General features: G+C 42.4%; 1 protein-coding gene across 3 annotated transcripts in view; it reads left to right on the top strand.

Moving 5' to 3' along the window:
* The window catches only part of BTD (biotinidase), a 405811-nt gene that overhangs the window by 70553 nt on the left and 314858 nt on the right, over positions 1-20400 (top strand). The gene's annotated exons all lie outside the window — the stretch shown is intronic.

Below are 20400 nucleotides of genomic sequence, written 5' to 3'. Positions count from 1 at the left end.
TCCTCTGTCGCTGGGAAAAGGGTCACTATGACACCCCTGTGTTACTGTAACACACATCACAAAAACACATGAAGCCCTATGGAGTAAAAGACCCCATAGCCCATTAAACACATAGAATCAAAGAGACACACTCAAATCATGTCCAAGAGTGAGGGTAAAAGAGTCTCACTCTTGGCAGGAGAAAAGAATAAACCCCAAAAAATCCAGCAAAGCTGCTGGGGGACTCACTAGGTTAGGAAATTCAGCCTAAACGGAGAATTCTCCCTAACACCATTAGGGATCATTCACAGTCTCTGGACTCATGTCTTCCTCGTTCTAGTAGGGATCATTCATAGTCTCGGGTATCATGGCTTCCTCGTCCCAGTCTGAATAATTCAGTTGCTGATATTGCTTCTTCTGCACAGTCTTGGTACTTGATGGAATCTGGTGTTCTGAAGCATCACATATAGGCCATTGGGCATACTTCTGGAGGGAGTTTCTCACAGGAATGTGAGTCCTTGTCTCTCCCAGTGAAATCCCACTTACCTCTACCCCTAGGGAGGGTATTGCGAAGCAGGCTCACCCCCTAGTCTCACAGGAAGGGGCTCCCCTCGGTGAGAAATGACTGGTTCCCTAGATTTGTCACAATGGGAATGCAGTAGGTACAGAATACTATGTGTAAATAGAAACCGCCTCAAATATTGATTTGCTCGATGAAGAAATGCTAGAACTGGATAATCGAGTCATGGCCGAATCATCTTATGAACTCAATGTATTATCAGCGACATTGGGCTAATGACTCAAGACCAAAGGACCCGATCACGAAGTCTCCACAGAACCCCTTTCGTTAAAAGCAAATCCTTGGAAATTGATAAATCGCAAGAACTTTTCCCTCCAACAATAACGGCTGTCAACTTTGTATTGAGTTCTCTGGTGCAAGTGTTCGAAAATGTAAAACTAGAAGTACAGCAGCAGTCGGGCAAACTCTTGGAAATGTACAAAGGAACTTGAAATTAATCAACCATGGTCGCCATTAAATCAGCCTTCAATGAATCAGTTTCAGAGATTCTTGGAGAATTGCGCGTCGTTTCCATGGTCCAGTCATCCAAAATTGATATTCTAATCGAACAGTGGATGGGAGTCCAGGAAGAGGTGAAGCTCCTCTCAGCGAAACAAGACTCCCCGCCCCAAGGTGCCTCTGGGCCGGCTCTTTCGTTAGAGGAGATTAATAACTCATAGAATGAGATGAACGGCACTCCCCTCTCTGCTTCTGTTAATGAGGAGTTTCTGCGATTGACCCAGGCCGCTGACCTTGATCCTCCCAACATAGTCCCAGATGAGGTGCCCATAATGAATGTGTTTTCAGCTTCAGAAGAACTGCAGTTTCATAGGAAAAAACTAAACCAAACCAAAAAACGGAAGAAAAACGTTAACAAGGGATCAGCTGCAACACCACCTACAGAAGCCAGCAAAGAAGCCAAACAAAAAAAGAAAAACCGTATGACGGATACTAATCGTTCCATAAAAAATGTAAAAGGATCACCCGAGCCTGAGGCGACAGTAGAGACCTCCTATTACTTTTGAAAAGGGAAAGAAATCCGCTAACAATCTCGAGGAGGTGGTAACTGCAAAAATTGCAGTAGGGATCCGAACCGATGCGATCATTCCAGTGAAAAAAATCACCCCAATCTTTTTGAATGTGGCCCAAAAATCTAACCCGGGGCGTACCACAGTGAAAATTGCGCCAACCTCTTTAAAACCTATTTCTAAAGATGGTCTTAAAATCATGGGTAGGCCCGTTTCAGTTGGCATGAAACGGGCGGACTCTGAGGCAGTGGGTCCTAATCATTTAGGCGGAGCTAGGCCACAGCCCCCAGTTAACTCAGGAAACCCTTTTCCCCTTCAGCAGTGTTTGGGGAGCATAAATAGGTTGAATGTTAATGGGCCAGCTCTGAACCCAGGCCCCATGAACAAGGCTTCAGATCAGCGGCAACAAATCTTGAAACCCTCAGTACAGAAATCGGGTGCAATATTTACCTGTCAAGGAAATGTTTAAGTGACTCTGGAAACTCTCCTCTAAATCGTGCAACCATTTTATCGGAAATGAAGTGTATTCCACCACTAAAGTACTTTTCTTCCTTTGATATCGACAGAGTGAGCTTCTCCCACTCCCCCAATACAGATATAGTCTAATTGGTTCTCAAGTCAAGACTGGGCCAAGAGTCAATCTTAGGGGCCAAAGATCTCTGGTATCAAAGGGGTCTGTTGGTCTCTAAATCATGCCCTCAGTTTGAAAAAAAGCAATTGGCACATATTTGTAGCCCTACCCTTAGCTCTGTACCACAAAGCAATGCCAGCAATGCTCCTCCAGCCACGAACATGTGGGAAATGGTCCCGGAGATTATCTCCCAAGTCTTCCTTAGAATGGGTTTCCCTCAACAGAGGCTCTAGCAATTTCGCAGTTAATTCTTCTCTCCTTGAATACCAGAAAATATTCCTCTTTTTCAAAAGACCCTAAAAAACGTCTGACTGTTCAGAACTCAGATTTTATTTTATTTCAGGAAACTTGGCTGCCCTCAACACTGGGAATTGATGGGTTTGCCACATTTCAGCAGCTGGCTCATGTTTCAGGAGGGGGCAGACCTGTAGGGGGGCTATTGGTTGCTTGTAAAAACGACTTTTTTTGTTCTTCTAAATTGCTGTCCAATGATAAACAGGGTATCTTGATGGTGAGAGTGGAGATAAATGGTGGCAAGGCAGTTTTGAGTTGGATAGTTAATTTATATTGGAACCCCCTGGCCTCCCCTCTCTCTGAATTTGTACAAGATCTATCTGACCGTTTAGTTAAGTTCTCATCTCTCTTTCCCTCAGGCGAGATAATAATAGAGGGAGATTTGAATTCCCAGTGTGTGTCACCTAAAGATCCGTTCAAGCTTTGTCAAGGTCCCACTCCCTCAAAGCTGGTCAAGCTTTGAGGGAGTGGGACCTTTGGTTGCTTAATGGCAAAGTTGACGGGGGATTTTCGATTGCTCCAACCTGGCATAGAGGAGTTTCCTTTTCAGCAATTGACTATTTCTTCGTCTCTGGAATAATCTTGAATAGTTGCTGCAAATATAAGGTTGTGAAGGGGAATAGAGATGATCATGATATGTTAGTGGTGACTTTGGCCATGGACTCTACACATATTCCATCCTGTTACATCCATGAACTATCCCTTAATTCCACCAGTAATCTAATTAGGAAGTTCGACAGAGTTGGTCAGACTCTCACAAATAACTTGAATGAACTAGTTAACTGGCTTTTCACTGATCAACTCTCGGTGTGTTGTCAGTCAGCCAGCTTTCTGCCCTTCCTATGGGATTTGAGTCCCAAAATTAAAACAGCCCCTAGACAGTGCAAGGTTCATAAGCACTATTTTGATGTTCAAATTCAAGATAAAAAAAACGTAAACATTCACAAAGGGCTCGCCTTAAGAAGGAGGTCCATGATGAAAAAGATCTTGAAAGACAACTTAGATGCTTAGATAATAAGTTACAGAATTTGGGTCTGTTCCCATAGGCATCTAATATTACAGCAAGATGGGGAGAAAATGTTAAGCTTGCTACTCTCCAAAAACTCTAGAAACCTCTGGGCACTTGTGGGGTCCCTAAATAGTATTTCCTTCTCTAATCAGGAAACTATCCTGCAGGAACAGGTATGGATTACACACCTCTCTGAGGTCTATAGACCTTCCGAACTGGTGGTCTCCAAATTAGAGGTGACCAGCTCATGGTCCCTAGCTTTTTCCTGTGAGTACATAGAAGACCTGATAAAGAAGTCTTCCAGTTTCAAGTGCGGTTGGCCCCAATGGACTGATTAATTCCTTCCTAAAAAATGAACCCGGCTCTTTGGGCAAAGGTCTTAAAATCTCTCCTTGACAACATTGTGCTCTCAGGGAAAATACCAGAATCCTGGAGATCATCTATTGTAATTCCCATCTATAAAAGAGGGGACCGACTCGCAGCTTCGAACTATCGTCCTATCTCTCTTTTAGATGCAGACAGTAAAATCTTTTTAGGTCTGATTCTGGGAGGGATGGAGACCTGGGCTAAATCTAAAGGCGTCATTCCCAAACAGCAAACAGGCTTTAGAAGGGGTCTATCTAGAGCCTTAAATGGACTTGGCCTTAGCTATATTAGTGCGCAATCCTTTTTGAAGGGAGGCACCCCCCTCTTCGGTGCTTGGACCGATCTGTCCCAGGCATTTCGACACCATCAATAGAAATCTTCTGTGGAGGAAGTTGAACGCCTGGGTTGTCCCCTCCAACCTGCTGTCCATTCTGATCGAGCTCCATCAGAACTCCATAATGCGAGTTAGGATCTCCTGATTAGGCGTACTGTCGAGCCACATTAAGGTTGAAAGAGGTGTGCGTCAGGGTTGCCTGATTGCCCCTTTCCTCTTCATCCTTTTTATGTCGAACCATGTCTTTGGTTGCAAGGCATAGGGCTAATCACCCCAAAAATTGTAGAGACTAAATTAAACTGGTCGGCCTATGCCGATGATTTAGTGGTTTTAGACCTCTGCAAGTTGGGCTGCAACGCCTATTATCCGCCCTGACAGACTATGCCCAGACAAATGACCTAAAAATAAACCTTAAAAAATCCAAGGTGTTGATCTTTAAACATCCCAATAAGATACTTAAGTCTTATAGCTGGTCATTGGAGAATTGTTCAATTGAATTAGTAACTGAGTTAACCTATTTGGGGGCGGTCATCAAAGCCTTCCCGACATTGAACCATCTTCTCTCGATTCTCGACCTTAAGATGATTAATTTGGGATCTCAGATGAAACTAATTTATTCTAAATTATGCACATTTTCTAATCAACCTTTGGTGAGCTTTTATATAGGAAAAGTGGTCCCTGTCATTGTATTCAACGTGGACTCAAATCCATTATACATCAATATAGACTGGGATAAAATCGAGGCTAAACTTTGGAAGAGGTCTTTGAATTTACCAAACTGTGTTCCCATTGTGTGTCTAAGGTATGAGTTGGGTCTGTCCTCCCTTATGGCTATGATGGAGTGGAAATGGGTATCTATGTTTAGGTTAATTCTCGACCCACCCAAGGGTTCGTTATATGAGAATGTTTCACTGTCAATGCAGAGAGCTGATCAACAACTTTAGTCTTAAGTGTCGTGAGATCTTGGTCAACTCGGATTGTTATACAGAGCTCCCCATCCAATATCCTGGGAAAGTCAGAGTGCGTATAAAACAAATGGATTGGATCCAATCAACAGACAAAATGAGGCTGGCAAATCTTTTAGCGTCATATGCGCGCTTTGCTAAATCCAGATCCTGGCTCCCTCGCTATCTGAATAAATCTCCAGATCCAGTGGTTAGAGCAGAGTTTCTAAGATTCAGATTGCACTTGTGTCTCACTCTGGAAATTCGATCTATCCGCAATAGAGAGGAATACCCTTCTCCCATCTATGATAAATGTGATGATAATGAAAAACAATCACTAAAACATCTATTATCTCAATGTCCAGGCACCTGGTCTCTGAGACTGGTGAGATTCCAGAGATTTGTCCATGATGCCAGGTGTTTGAATTCAGATATTTTTTGGGACAGATTGTCGTCGTGTAATGAAACCTTCCTGACTGCTGAAGTAGTTGCCTTTCTTACAGCTCTGGATTGGGCGGGGGGGAATCATCCTTAATCTAGGCAATTTTGAAGGTACTGTGATTTACACCTTATGATGTATATGTTTGGGTCTTATTTTATTTTCCATTTTTGAAACTGTTGCAAAGTTTCATCTTGTATTGTTTGTTTCATTCTCTATTTTTACTTTTTAATGTCATGATTTTGTGTGCTATACATTTGTTAAGTCATAAATCAGTATTTTATTTCCTTGGATGGCTAAAACACAATCAATTTTAAAAAAATTAAAGAAAGAATACAACTTTCGCAACTTTTGTTAGTTCAGTATTTAAAAGCACTACTAAAATTTCTCTCTGTCAATACGCGAGTGAAACTTCCTGCCTGGAATACGTGAGCAGTGTCAGAGTTTACAACGGAGTCACTTGTAAACCTACTAAGTCACGCTTTTCTGATCCTCCTGCCGTTCACAGGCCTTCTGCTGTAGTGGCTCCTTGTTACCCAGTGGACAGCTCCTCCGGATCTTTCTTCGTCCGTGCCAGTCGTTATTGGAGCTTCCTTCGCTCCTGATAGTCTCTGGCGTTCACCAGAGACCTCTCGAGAGGGGAAACTTCCCTTGCTGCTTTCTCTGACTGCTGCTCAGCCTCTGCCCATTGGGACCTCGAAGGGCAAGTGTCCCGCACGCTTCCCGCTGCATGACCTCTGCAACTGGGACAATTGGAGACATGGATCCTTTTCTGACCAGCCACAATGGTCCCAGTGTCTTCTCTCTCCTCCAGTCCCAACCTTAGCTGCATACACGGTCTGCACTGCTCTTCCTGCTTGCTCTGAAAAAAGCTCATTCCTCCTCCTTCTCTTCCTCTTAATGCCTGCACCTGAGGGGGCTTTTTAAGCCCTCCAGTCTCCCTCAGGTGTGGGTCATTTACATGAATGAATTGACCATTCCTGCAGAATTGTTCCTCTGTAGCCCTTTTTCATGTCCCAGTACTTGGAGACGGGGTCGGGGAGGGTTATGGGACTTGAAGTCCCTAGTTACAAAGTTAGTTTTTATGAACTCTTCGGTTTTTGCAATAAGCCATTAAAAGTTTGGGGTTACGGGGTAAGTTGAACAAGGGGGTTTACCATTCCTCCTGACCTTCCGCCCTCATGTGATCCTCATGCAGAACACCACCCCCAGGGTTGGGGTCTGAAAGCATCTGCCTCCCCCAGGTCACATGACAAGAGTCCCAGGCCAGGCTTTCTGTGGGAATCATTGCTGATGAATCACACATGAACCTTCCAACATTGATAGTAATCCATACATCAAAGTGGGTTTGTAGATCAATGTCATGGATTCCGTTTTTCTCAAAAATGCTCTGTTTTTTATATACTGTATATCTGAAGAACAAGAAATTAAAATTAACTTCATATACTACATATTTTGGTGCAAATAATTTCTCATTTGATTTAAAGGAGGAGAGTATTGTGCTAACACTAATGTCAATTCCTTGTCACACCAGTGAAGTTCAACCGGTATGATTTATAGTGAATTATGGTCAACATTTCAGATGATTTAGAAGGGCTGTCTTTCTCTTTATAAAAATATTATGTTTTTTCAATTCTAAAATTGCGCATCTTTTTCAATATTACCTTGTCAATAGTCTTTGCACCACTTGTTAAAATTTGTCATGCTTAAAAGGTCACTCATCAAGATGTCATTTTTGATATCAAACAAGTTAACATTCTAATAGCAATTTTTGATCTAATGTTTATTTCATGTGTTTTTATGTACAAGTAGTCTACCACGGAAGTGGTCGAGATGGAAGAGACACAAGGACCACAAGTATAAAAATAATAGTGACAGTCATCATTTATCATCCATTGGACTTTAATATTCCTTACATTGTGCAAAATGTTAATCAAAGAGAAATAGTGTACTTGTAATTGTATTTGTTTCTTGGCACTGAACATATAACTATTTAAAGTATTGAGTAATTGAAGCACAAATAAAATATTTTAATTTCTTGTGTTCAACTCATCTTTTGCTTTATCATTGATGGGAGGATACATTGGCGCAATGCGTTCTATCCATTCCCCATGGCGCAATGCGTTCTTTCCATTACCCATGGCTCTGGTGATGGTCTCCAGGTAGTGTACCTGGAGTAAGTACATTTTCTGTAATTAAAGTTATCACTAAAGATAAACATATTGAAAGGTAAAGGAGTAAGTATCTTTTCTACCTAAAAACATTGTCTGAACCTTACTATGAGCAAGTATTTGTGATCTAATAGCTTCATAATACATTTATATTCTATATTCTACTTTCTTAAAAGTGAGTTAGAAACTTGCTTATCTTATGGATTGACTCATAATGGACCTGAAGGATAAACAGTGAATTATGGAGGTGTATGTAGCTATGATATGTAGCTCAAGATTATTTCCAATCTTCACCATAATATAACAAATGATCACTAGTATATTCTTAAATGTGAGAAATGACATACTTTTCTGTTCAATATTTTTCATTCATTAGAATGTACAGGTATTTAAACACTCTTGTTGTTGACTGTCAACCAACAGAAGGAGGAACAGTACCAAAAATTATTTTTACGGGCATTTCAAACTTATTGTGAATGTTCTATTACAGATGGTGGATGGACTCTGCGCATTAAGATTGACTGTACCAAAATGCACTAGGAAAACCAGATAAATGCAATTCAGGCTTTATATTTTTCTTTTTAAATCAGTATTTGAAAATGTGATCGTTGGTATTAAATTGTAATGTTGATATTAATGTTTTATACACAGTAAGTGGAAAGAAATAAGGGTTATTTGTTTAATCTATTAGAGGGCGAGTAATAAAAAGAACAGGCAGCCTCGGACCACACCACTAACAAATGATGTTGCTTGTCAAACCAGTGAAGTTCAACCAGTATGATTTATAGTGAATTATGGTCAACATTTAAATGATTAGAAGGGCTGTCTTTCTCTTTATAAAAATGTTATGTTTTTTCAATTCTAAAATTGCACATCTTTTTCAATATTACATTGTCATTGGTCTATGCACCACTTGTTAAAATTTGTCATGCATAAAAGGTCATTCATCAAGATGTCATTTTTGTTATCAAACAAGTTAACATTCTAATAGCAATTTTTGATCTAATGTTTATTTCATGTGTTTTTATGTACATGGAGTCTACCACTGAAATGGTCGAGATGAAAGAGATACAAAGACTACAAGTATAAAAATAATAATTTGGCAATACCTATTGTTTGAGGTTGCAAATGCTCATTCTAAAGTTCAGAATCGGGATGCCGATGTGCAGTGGCTGGAATTTTAACTGAGTATGACCAGCAAGCCTTGGAAAGTAATGATGGATCGTTGTTCCAGCACAATACGTCAACAGGAACTGATGGACAACACAGAAGAGGCTTCTTCATTAGTTGCCAATCCTCTTACGTCTTCGAAAGGTATCTGGGTCATTGCATCGAATACAATAGCATTGAATGGCATGCCAGAGAAGAAGGATTGGAAAAAAAAAGCATTTAATGCATTGTTCTTTAATGTATAGGGTTTAGTTGAATTAAAATGGGTTTTAAAGGTTAAAAAAGGGGTTGGGGAAAACCCCCCCCCTCAACCCCCATTAAAAAAAAAAAATGAAAAAAAATAAATTCGATGCATTTTTTCCAATGCTTTTTTTTTCTCTGGTATGGAATTCGATGCTATTGCATTCAATGCAATGACTATAAACCCCCTCAAAACTGTTTCGGTCAAAGAAAGTCATCATCTTTCCTGTATCCCCAATACATTCTAAAAATCTAGAAATATCTTGAAATCAATGAGGCATCTTCGAGATTCATCAACAATGATATACATGACCCTGACTACACCATTGGTAGTGCAGTGGACTTATCCACCACCCTCAAATCTGAAACCACTATCGAAGGATGATTGGCTTTTGAGGGAGCCAAAATACATTGTTTTTGACAGCTGCCTAATTGAGATTATAAAAATGAAACTATGGGAAATGTGGGAAGCCATTCACGTTTACTCGAAGTCAAAAGGCACCAACCTGAAGATAAAGGGTAGCTGTGTGCACAAGCTTTCAACATTTTCATGTTCCACTCAGCCCATTTTTGGAAAAGTATCAGCTGGAAATGTAATTATTTTTGGTGCTCTGTTGTTCAGTGGATCAATAAGATCTCAAGTTTCAATAAATCTTGAGTTAAATGCTAGAACAGCATACTACAGCAGATAGCCATCGACTATGCTCTTCCATACAAAAGACTGCTGCTTGCTGGTGATGGACAGTGCGACAATCCTGCATTTCCAGCGAAGTACTGCGCTTATCACTTCAGGAGAGGTGGACCCAGAAAATAGTGAGTTCTGTCGTGGTGCAAATGCCAGAATGTACATCCTCTGTTGCAATGGAGAAATAGGTTTTCATTAAATCCATTGAACTTCTACAATCAGGGAGATTGCAAATAAAATTGATAACTACGGACAGGCACGTGGGAATAGGAAAGGTCATGAGAGAGCAGTTCCGGGACATAAAGGATTATTTGGTGTATGGCCCCTGGCAGCCCCGATGGTTACTCATGCTGTCAATCTCTCACTTAGTTCTTTCTCTATTCCTGCTACTCTAAAGCACACTTTGGTTACCTCTCTTCTGAAGAAACCATCTCTGGATCCTTCTGTCCCTGTTTTAGTTCCTTTCTAGAAGATTCTTCCTTTTTCAATCCCTCTCAATCCGGTTTCCGACCAGGCCATGGCACTGAGGGAGTTATCGTGTCTGCTAATGACCATCTGACGTGTCTGCAGGATCAGGATGGTGTGTGAGCGCTTATTATTCTTGACCTCTCCGTCGCCTTTGACACTATTAATCATGTCAGCCTGCTGGAGCGTCTTTTGAGCGCTGGCCTCACGGGTGCCGTCCTTGCCTGGTTTAGATCTTTTCTTTCAGACCAGACTCCATCCCTCTCTCTCCCAAATTTTTGTTCCACCCCTGTTTCTCTTCTCTGTGGTGTCCCTCAAGGGTCTACCATCTCCCCGGTCTTGTTTAATATCTACATCCAGCCTCTGACCAAGCTCATCCTCTCTCATGGCTTCCAGTGTTAATCGTACACAGATGATGGTCAAATCATTGCACGCCTTGATCTTTCCCAGGCTGACACTGCGCTCGGGCTAAGAACCTGCTTAAAGGGCGTGGGGGAGTGGATGAGCATTAACTGGCTCAAGCTAAACGGTGACAAGACCGAGGTGTTGGTGGGTAGGACCCACCTTAGGTATGACTCTTTGGACTCCTCTCTTCTGGCCCCCTTTGCATGGCACATTTCCTATTCCAGTGGTGGCTGTTAATGATCTAGAGGTTAAAATCTCAGCCTCTCTTTCTGCTGAAAACCAGATTAAGGCTGTTTGCCAGAAGGGCTATTTCCAGCTGAAGATCTTGCGTAACGTCCTCCCTTTCATACCAGTTGAGTTTGGAAATCCGGTGGTGGCATACCTTGTCCTATCTTCTCTGGATTACTGCAATTCTCTCTATCTGGCACAACCTGCATATCTGCGGGTCTTGCAGAGTAGCCGTGAAAATCCCCACAGGAGCCTCCAGGCCCATTTCGCCTGTTCTGTGCCACCTGCAAAGGCTCCCGGTGGCCAAGCGTGTTCAATTTAAATTGCTGCATTTGGTGCACCGCGCTCTGCATGGCACTGGGGCAGAGTATCTTCATGCAAAATGTTGTCTGTATGTTCCCCCTGGTCTCTCCACTCTGCCAGTGCCTACCACATTGTTGTTCCCGGGCTAAATACTCTTGCATTGGGTGCAGTGCTTTTTCCATCGCACCTGCTGTGCTTTGTAATGCCTTCCATCTGTCACTCCATTCACTGGCTAATTATCCATCTTTTTGGCGCTCCCTTAAAACCCATTGATTTTAACCCATTGTTCTAATATACCCTCCTTTTGTCAAGGTTCCATTCCTCTCGCCCATTTGCAGCCTAGTGCCAAGATTACTCTGGGCGGATGTTGAACTATATAAATATCAATAACATAACATGATTACTATAGCTTGTAGAAAACAATCTGATCATCCATTGATTATGTATGGAAACAGTTGTAATGGCTCTGTTCTATGTATTGAACTGTTTCAGTTGCAATAAAATAACGACTCAGTAATTTCCCGCTGACTATGAGTAATTATTGAAAAGTGTAGCTTGTTATCTTCTATTTCTGAAAAGCGAATAAACATAAACTGAATGTGTATTTTCCTCATTTTGCGTTGGGTGATTAATAATCTTTTATAACGCACTTAATACCAGAGACCATTCTGTAAGCGTGGAACCATTCTCTGAGCGTGGGAATCAACCCTGCTTTGCTCTGCATTGTCTTGAAACGTGTTGTCCATAAGCTATCCTCACGCCTGTAGTTGCTGAAAGCATATATTTGGTTACAATGTGCAACAACATCATGACAAGAGGCGTGGCCTATCGATTTGGCAAGGCCATGTCCGCTTGAGGGGCATGTGATATGATTTACTGCTGCCATGGCACCTGAACTTAGGCTATTGATCAATGGATAAGATTATCACAAGATGGCAGTTTCCGACCCGTGCGCTTTGCGTGTTTAAATATTGCGAATCGGATTGTGTATTTACTATGACAAATGCACATACAGGAGGCTAGATGATGGGGTGAAACTGGGAGGGATGGACCGCCATCCACTATAGGATGCAGGGTGTGAGGGGGGAGTATACGGCTGATCCCTTAGGTCCTACCATACCATCCCATCCCTAGCTTTGTCTGTACAACAAGTTACTCTTACAATCCCACCATAATATGCCCTGAAGAACATTAGTACAATGTGGTCATTCCATAAGCCACAAATCTGAAGCAAGATGTCTGTGGTTTTGGGAGTCTGAGTTACCATGTCATGGTCCTGGTAAGTCCATAATGTTTGAGGAGGAGTTTTTAAGAACTGCTCATTGAAAATCCCCTTAGCCCTGCATACCCACGCCCATTCACCAGAGCCTGCAATCCTTAAAGGGAAGTCAGGAGTTGCATTTGGAAGAGAATTCACAGAGATGGCCTTGGGAAGGGTTGCAAAAATCAGAACTGCAATCGGGCCACTTTCAAAATGGCAGCCATACCTTAGAAGAGGAGCCATGAGTGGACAGCTTTCTAAAAGAAACTGCATGATGAATAGTTTGTGTAGCAGCAAATCTTGGTTATAGACCAACTCGCACTGCATAATCCCCTTAACACAATTATGCAACCTGGCCTCAACACCCTTTTTACATTGATAAATGAAGAGGTCTAGTGTGGGTGGGAGGAGTCGGAGTACGGAGTGGTTTTAGGGGGGGCAGAGAAAGCTAGGAGGAGAAAGGAGTGAAGGAGAGAACCAGATAATGGCATGGCAGTTAGGACTTGTAAGCTAGAGAGAGCATCAGAATGAGCAGAGGGTTAGCTACAGGAAAGAAGATAATCCTGGGTGTGTGGTGAGGAGGTGCAGAATTGAAAGTGGGAATAGAGGCAGGGGAGAGTGAAGTTGGGGAGGGCCATATTGAGAAGGGGAGAGCATAAGTGAAAGAGTAAGAGATGGAGGAACATTCATCAGAAAGGGCATACCATGGTGGGCATCTTTTTGTCTGTTATTTCTGTCTTGTGATCGACAGTTTAGGGACCACATTCTTGGTTATTTTGATCTTGATCACATTTTTCAATGGGGTAAATTGTTTTGTGCCCCATATTACTATAGCCGTGGAGGGATTCAACATTGCATATCGGAACCGCTTTGTCTCTCCAATATTAAAATGCTCTTAACTGTTATTGAAAGTAGCTACCCTTTCTCTTACTGTGAGGGCATCTTGGAGTAAGACACAGCAGATTCAAAGTTCAAAAGAGCCACTTTTATTAACTTAAGTCAGGAAGGAAAAACGCCTAGCTTGCCCTCTACAATGTTGGATTTTCCTACCTAACCAAAACTAAGGAAAGTCAAAGTCAATAAGTTCAATTTAGAAATCTCTGTGTCCAAAACCTATACTTGGTCTCACTACTAATCTTATACAACATGTAGGGTTGTCAGTAACCAACAAAAGAGGGTTTAATATAAAGTTCAGAACTTGGTTCAGCATGTGGCGTTCATTCAGCCCCCTTGCCCAAGTATAATAAAAAGTCTGAAAATTGCCTTGAGTTTCAAAGTGATGTAAAGTTGAACAACACTCTGGGTTTCCTTTCCCAGGTTTCAAAACAGTTTAAAACACAAAATATCCAGAGGCTCTGCCCTCAAGACAATGAAACAATTCCAACCTCAGGGATCCCTTCCCGAAGGCATAATATTAGTGATGTAATCATTTGTGGGTGTTTCCCAATTTCTTTAATGTGCTGTGCCACTCTGGGGCCCTTTGTGTATTGCTAGTCTTTGTACCACAAAAAAGTTTTGGTTGAAACTGGTAAATCATTCGAGTTCACCTGTGATTTCCCAAAGTTCCCTTCACTTTGAGAAATAATAAGCATTAGACTTGCTGGCCTTGGCATTCACTTTGTAGTTCATCATGCTTAGTCATCTTTACATGTATACACAGTGATTTTGTAGACATAACATAGTTGAAAGTTAGGTGCAATGTAAAGTTTCTTTCACTTCAGTATTTATTTATTTTGAAGCTTATATAGCACGCCAAGCCCAAAGGCATCTGGGCACTTTCTTACAGAGTGTAGAGGTTACAGTTGTTACAAAGCAAGTACAAGACAGACGCCGTGAAGATAATGGCATTACAAATAGATGGCGTGAACCGGTAGGAGCAGGGGGGTGTGGTGACGAGCTAGGTGAGAGGGGGTGCTTGGTTGCTTAAACTTTGGGCGAAGAGGTGCATTTTGAGTTGTTTCCTGAAGATCCAGAAGGGGTCTTGAGCTCTGAGTGGGAGAGGCAGTGAGTTCCAGAGTTTGCTGGCGAACGTGGGGCAGCTGCTGCCGCCTGCCTTTTGGAGATTGAATCTGGGAGTAGCTAGGCGGTGCTGATAGATTGCTCGGGTGGGTCTAGAGCGTTGTCAGCGTGAAGCTGTTGTACAAGTAGTCTGGAGCCATCTGGTGGAGACATTTATGTGCGAGGGTGAGTGATTTGCACATGATGCATTCCTGTACTGGGAGCCAGTGTTGTTGGTGTCTAGTGGCTGAGATGTGTGCAGATCTGGGGATGTTGAGCGCAGCCCTGAGGGCATTATTATGTAGGACCTGTAACTTACGGATATTCTGTATCTTCGTCCCACCGTACAGTGTGTTGCAGTAGTCGAGGCACGTAAGGACTAAGACTCTGGCTAAAGTAAAACGTCTGTCTGGTGAGAGGAATTTTCTGAACGTGCTAATGAGTCTGCATGTGTATGCGGTGGCTGAGGTGGTGGCATCTGCTTGTTTGTTGAGAATGAGTGAGGAGTTGGTGGCAGCCAAGCGTTTTTACCTCGTTGGTGGCTTTAATAGTGTGTCCAACTATGATGAAAGACTTGAAGTGGTGATTTAATTTGTCGATTTTGTGTTGAGAGCCGATGATAAGCAGCTCGTCTTATCTAAACATAGCCCGTGCTACGCCATCCAATCTTGGATAGATTGGTATATTGCATTGAGGATGGCGGTGTCGTGGTCTCCTGAGATAGGAATGAGGACCAAGGTGACCTCTGCGTAGTTGGTGTAGATGACACCCAGGTCGTCGAGGCGTTCAAAAAGTGGCTTTGTGAATATATTATACAAGGTGGGGGGGCCACACAGGATCTTTGTGGTACACTACAGCATACTGTGGTGGGGGTCGTCGGCTTTGGGGAAGAAGACTTTCATAGTTCTGTCGCTGAGAAAGGAATGAATCCAGAGTGTGGCCTTAGGGGAGACGTTTGCTGCTGCTGATAGGTGTTCACAAAGAATGTTGTGGTCCAACAGATCGAATGCAGCGGAGAGGTCTAGGAGAAGAAACACAGCTAGTTTCCCATTGTCCCACAGATTGTCCATTTGGATTTTTAAATCCAGTAATGCGGTTTCCATCCCGTTTCTTGGACGGAAGGCAGACTGACGTAACCCCAGGATGTCATTAGTTTCCAAGTAATTCTGAATTTGCAGATAAGCTACTCGATCCAGAATTTTCAATAGAAACGGTACCGTTGTTATAGGGCGGTAGTTGGTTGGAGTGTTGGGGTCCAGAGTGTATTTTTTTTAATAAGGGTAGCACCCAAGCTTTTTTTAGGTCAGATGGGACGCAGTTGCTTTTGAATGAGGAATTGATAAGATTGGTGATGAATGGAGTGAGTTGGTGGATATGGGTCGCCTTGGCATCTTGAAGGTTTTAGGCTACGGATGATCTTCAAATCTTCTGGAATGGAGGCCTGCGTGAATTCAAATTGGGGAAGCTTCTTAGCGACAGTGGCGTTGGGAGTTTGTGTAATTTGTCTAGGCTGTTCTTTTTGACTTCGATTGTAGATTGGAGGTGGGCGATTTTGTTTTGGAGGGCATTTTTTATATTCTCGGACCAGTCTACGTCTTTATTGCAGCTTTCTGGAGGTGGGATAGGGGTTTCTAGTACTCTGAGGATTAGGAAAAGTTCCTTGGTGTTGGAACTGGCTTATTATATGATGTATTTAATTATATTGAGAAAGCTTCCCTTCTCTTGGTTTCTTCATAAGAAAAGTTTTTCCTTCAATGCAGTATTCAAAATTATGCAGTTTTAGAATTTGAATGGTCTCTGCCGTGCGGCACCTCTAACATTTTAAGGGTTCAAGTATAAGTAGCTTGGTTATGCTTGTTCAATTACGTTAAGTGTTGTAATCCTCTTGTGTCTTTAAATTGTTCTTATCATGCTGAGACTTTCGATAACAGGCTTTCAGTTGGCTTTCATGAGTTAACAAGTCTGTAATGTCCATTGGTTTGTAAGGATTCTATTCAGAGACCTTCAACAACGTGCCTTTCAATCCACACAACCACTCGGTAACAAAGTATCCTTACGTGCAGCATCAAACACTCGCACACCAGGTTTCTTTCAATCTAGAAACTCACTGGTTGATTTGATGCTCGTTTCTGCAGCACAGATCCTCTTGCCTTCTCTTCTTTGTTTCAGGGCTCCACCTCCTGCCCCTCAGGCCCTCCTGAGTCAGCTTCTTGTCCCAGGAGAACGAGCACCTTGCACAAGGAAAAAGGGCAGCCTTCCAACGCAGCTCCCCTTTCGGTTCCACAGAGCCCTTGCTCGCGGGCCGCTCTTCCCTGAATCATAAGCTTGTTCTTGGCCTCTCTGCTACTCAAATTCACTGCCACTGCTCCTATCGCCATTCCCTCCCTTACCCTAGTTAGGTGGTGCTTTTTAAACACCTGTAGCCCTGTAGAGTTCACAATTAGCCCTGCCTGACCGTCATTACAGGGACATGCCTGACCTTTACTGCTGCCAGCAGGCCTCGTCTTTGTCCCAGTACCTAAGTGGTGAAAACAACTATTCTTCACTGCTTTTAGTTGCTTCTTCCTCGTCTCAGTGCTTTTTGTAGTTCTGTGAATATGTCTGGGGAGTTGTTTTCTAATACCCCATGAAGAAAGGGGATGGGTTGGTCTTTATTAGGGAAAGGGGCATACCATGTTTCTCCCAAGGGAATCCCACTCCCCACAGACCCTACACCCAGGTGATCCTCCATCGCTTGTCCACTCCCAGGGTCAGGATCTAAGCACGATGGTCTTTCCCTGGCCACCTGCACTGATGATCCATGGCCAATAGGAGCGAGAACACCCTCCGGTTTCTCACATTACACAACCCTTATCTCAGCAAGGGCTCCTCTGTGCCACTATTGTCATGCAGTGAAGTACGATCTTCAATCATAGCTAAATTCTGGTCAGGTAATTGGCTGTGGTTATCTTAGATATAGGATCATATGTAAACTTCACAAAAAACAGATATGAGGCGGTCATTTAAGATGGTCTCATCTGCACCATATGTAAATGCATCTCCAGACACTGTGGCTTAACTTAGTGGAACATTGTAGCGATAGCCATTCACAGTACACTTATTTTTCTGGGTTATGACCTGATGGACCTCTAAACAGTCTTGTAACAAACCACAACTTTACTGTTTCATGTGAAATGTGTATCATAAGCATTATCCCAAAATATTTACTGCCATATGCTTACAACATCCGTTTTAGTCATGTGTTGACCATATAAGAACACAGCCATTCAAATTAATGTCTGCATTAAATACCTGATGACTAGGGTGCACTTTCCTGAAAATGGTATGTTACACTGCCCTTGCTAACAGGATAACATTAGCTGCTGCAGTTCGGTTGGTGGGCACCCAGAGATGAGTGTCTTCATCCTGTTTAAGGGCAATTAAAACAGCTGCTTCTAATCTATGGTATTTCAAAGAAAGTGGTATATGTTTTGAGAAATGGTTTTAGTTATCTTATGATATGTATTTTGTTTTAATTTTGCAGCAGGACATCAAACCCTCCAGCCACTGTGTGCGAGTTTCTCCGTCTAGTCATTTGTGATCAGCTGTTTTCAACCCATTTCACTCTTCCTCGACTGCTCTCAGATGAGGCACTCCATCTAGGTCAGGGGTAGGCAACTGCAGTTATCAAGAGGCGTTGGCCTACAACCCCCATGATCCTTTATTCACACATTTTTGGCTGTGCCTAAAGTTGTACGCCAAAACATGTCGAGAGCCTCTTGTTGCTTATCCCATAGCTACGTATTAATCCTGATATGGGACATCCCACAAGTTCTGGAGCAAGAAGAAATGCATAGTAATGTGCCATGAGTCCCATTTCTTTGTAGTCTCTGAATACAATCTGAATTGGGCTATGATATTTGGAGATGCATATTTTGTCTTCCATTTGTCTTCCCATCGTTGTTGTGTTTTGTTTGAAGGTTTGGTCATCTTGGATTTCTTTGGAGTACAGGGCAATAGGTATGATGTTTAAAGGGCACTATCGCTGGAGGCATCTTAGACATGCATACTAAATGTCGGTCTTCTGCTTATAAAGTGTTCAACCAGGGTTTCTAATGCTTTTGTTCCAGTGTGACCAGCTGTCCTTACAGTTTCTGGTGGGTTCATTGTCTAACCTGTATTCTTTTTTTTTTTTCTCTGAAGCAAGTTGGGTGTATCCACTTCTAACCGCAGCTTTGAAAGGGTCCCACAGATGATGTCTTACATGGTTTCACCATTGTCATATTGGAACAAGGTATTTGAATGTTCAACTTGAGGACGTCCTGGATTCTCACTCTATGAAAGTGTAGAGGAGCAGCCAACTGCCCCTACAAGAAGGCCCGCCCCCTCCCACTTATATGCTGAAAGTCTGAAATTGCGCCATGCTTGACACCAGCAGTTGTGACCATTCCACGGCAAATCTTTGACAGCAAGTATCCACTAAGAAAACCCTATCAGATCTATTCCCAAAGAGATGACAATCTCATGGAGGAAGTCCCTGAAGAAATATGAAAAGAACAAGAAAAGGAGTTGGTGATGTCACAAGAAACGAGCGTGATGCACAAAGAAGACTGGCTAAAGGAGAGTGTACGGACATTATAGAAACTGATGACTAAATAAAGAATTTTGTAAACTTTCATATGTGAAAAGAAGATTGTACGTGTGAAGAGCACTGCAGAAAATGCAAATCGTTCAATAACTGTACAGGTGCATCCATGCAAGTAGACTAAGTGATCATAGAAGCTGGCTATACGTAGTAAATAGACCGCAGGCAGAGCCGCCATTATATAGAAGCTGGACATTGGTGTCACAACTTAGGAAGTTCAAACCCATGGAGAGAAGGATCGAAAGCTGTGTCGCAGCAAATAAATAGCTGGGATCATGGAGGTCAAGAAGGGCTGTCTGGCCTAGCGTCAAGGATGAAGCAGCCAAGACTGGTTATATTTTCTTGAAGTGAGTAACAGTGAAACCCTAAATCATCCCTTGTTAAGGTGCAGAGAAAGAATACCATGAGTGCCAAGTTTTATTCATTTAAGACAATTAAATGTTGCAAAATTGGCCGAATTGCGGTCACCTGTCACATGAACCAAAGATGAAAATGGAGTTGGGCATACAGTTCAAGAACTATAAGCGTGTGCGCACACTCCCTTATATTCTCAGAGACAAGAATACATTGCAAGGCCAAGTTCAAAGACAATCTTCATGGCAGAAGGCATGGGTGATGAGCGATGTCAGGCTAATTGGTTGGGGAGGTACAGTCCAGTCCACCTCCTGACACCTGGGGTATGAGCAACCGTGCTGCTAGTGAGCCGAAAGTTCCAGACTGGCACGAGCGTGAAAACCAATTGTAGAGGGCCATATAACGAAGGGCTTTATAGTTTGAGTGCCAATGATGTCTTTTGTATCTAATAATTGTTGAAGATGACTTGCACTAGGGGTGGGCATGAGTTGTCCACCTGACAGTAGATGTCCTATCACAACCCAATCCCATATAGAAAATATACTTACATTTTCCCCTTGAACCTATCACAACACCCCGTATGTTTTTCTTATTTGCCACGTTGTATGAGGTCACATATGACAAACTTTTATTATATAAATGTGATTTTTCTTTTAATGAAATACTTTGAGAATGCTGTGCTACATACATGGATGTCGGTTGTAACTCCCTGGTTTAGACAACTGATATTAAAACACAAACTTGCCATCTTCCTGAGTTGGTTCTGTTATTTGGTGTAAGAGTTACTCTGCTTCCCATCCACTGCATGATACACTACCCAAAAGGACCCTATGTTCAAAAGGTTATTTCAGTAATTTTCCATTCACGCTCCAAGTATTTTCTTTATTCGCTATTCGTATTTGCTATGTGATCA

The sequence above is a fragment of the Ambystoma mexicanum genome, chromosome 2q (assembly GCF_040938575.1).
Source record: "Ambystoma mexicanum isolate Mex_15411 chromosome 2q, UKY_AmexF1_1, whole genome shotgun sequence".
NCBI classification, from domain to species: domain Eukaryota; kingdom Metazoa; phylum Chordata; class Amphibia; order Caudata; family Ambystomatidae; genus Ambystoma; species Ambystoma mexicanum.
The sequence above is the reverse complement of the archived record's forward strand: the minus strand, read 5'-3'. Positions and strand labels throughout refer to the sequence as shown.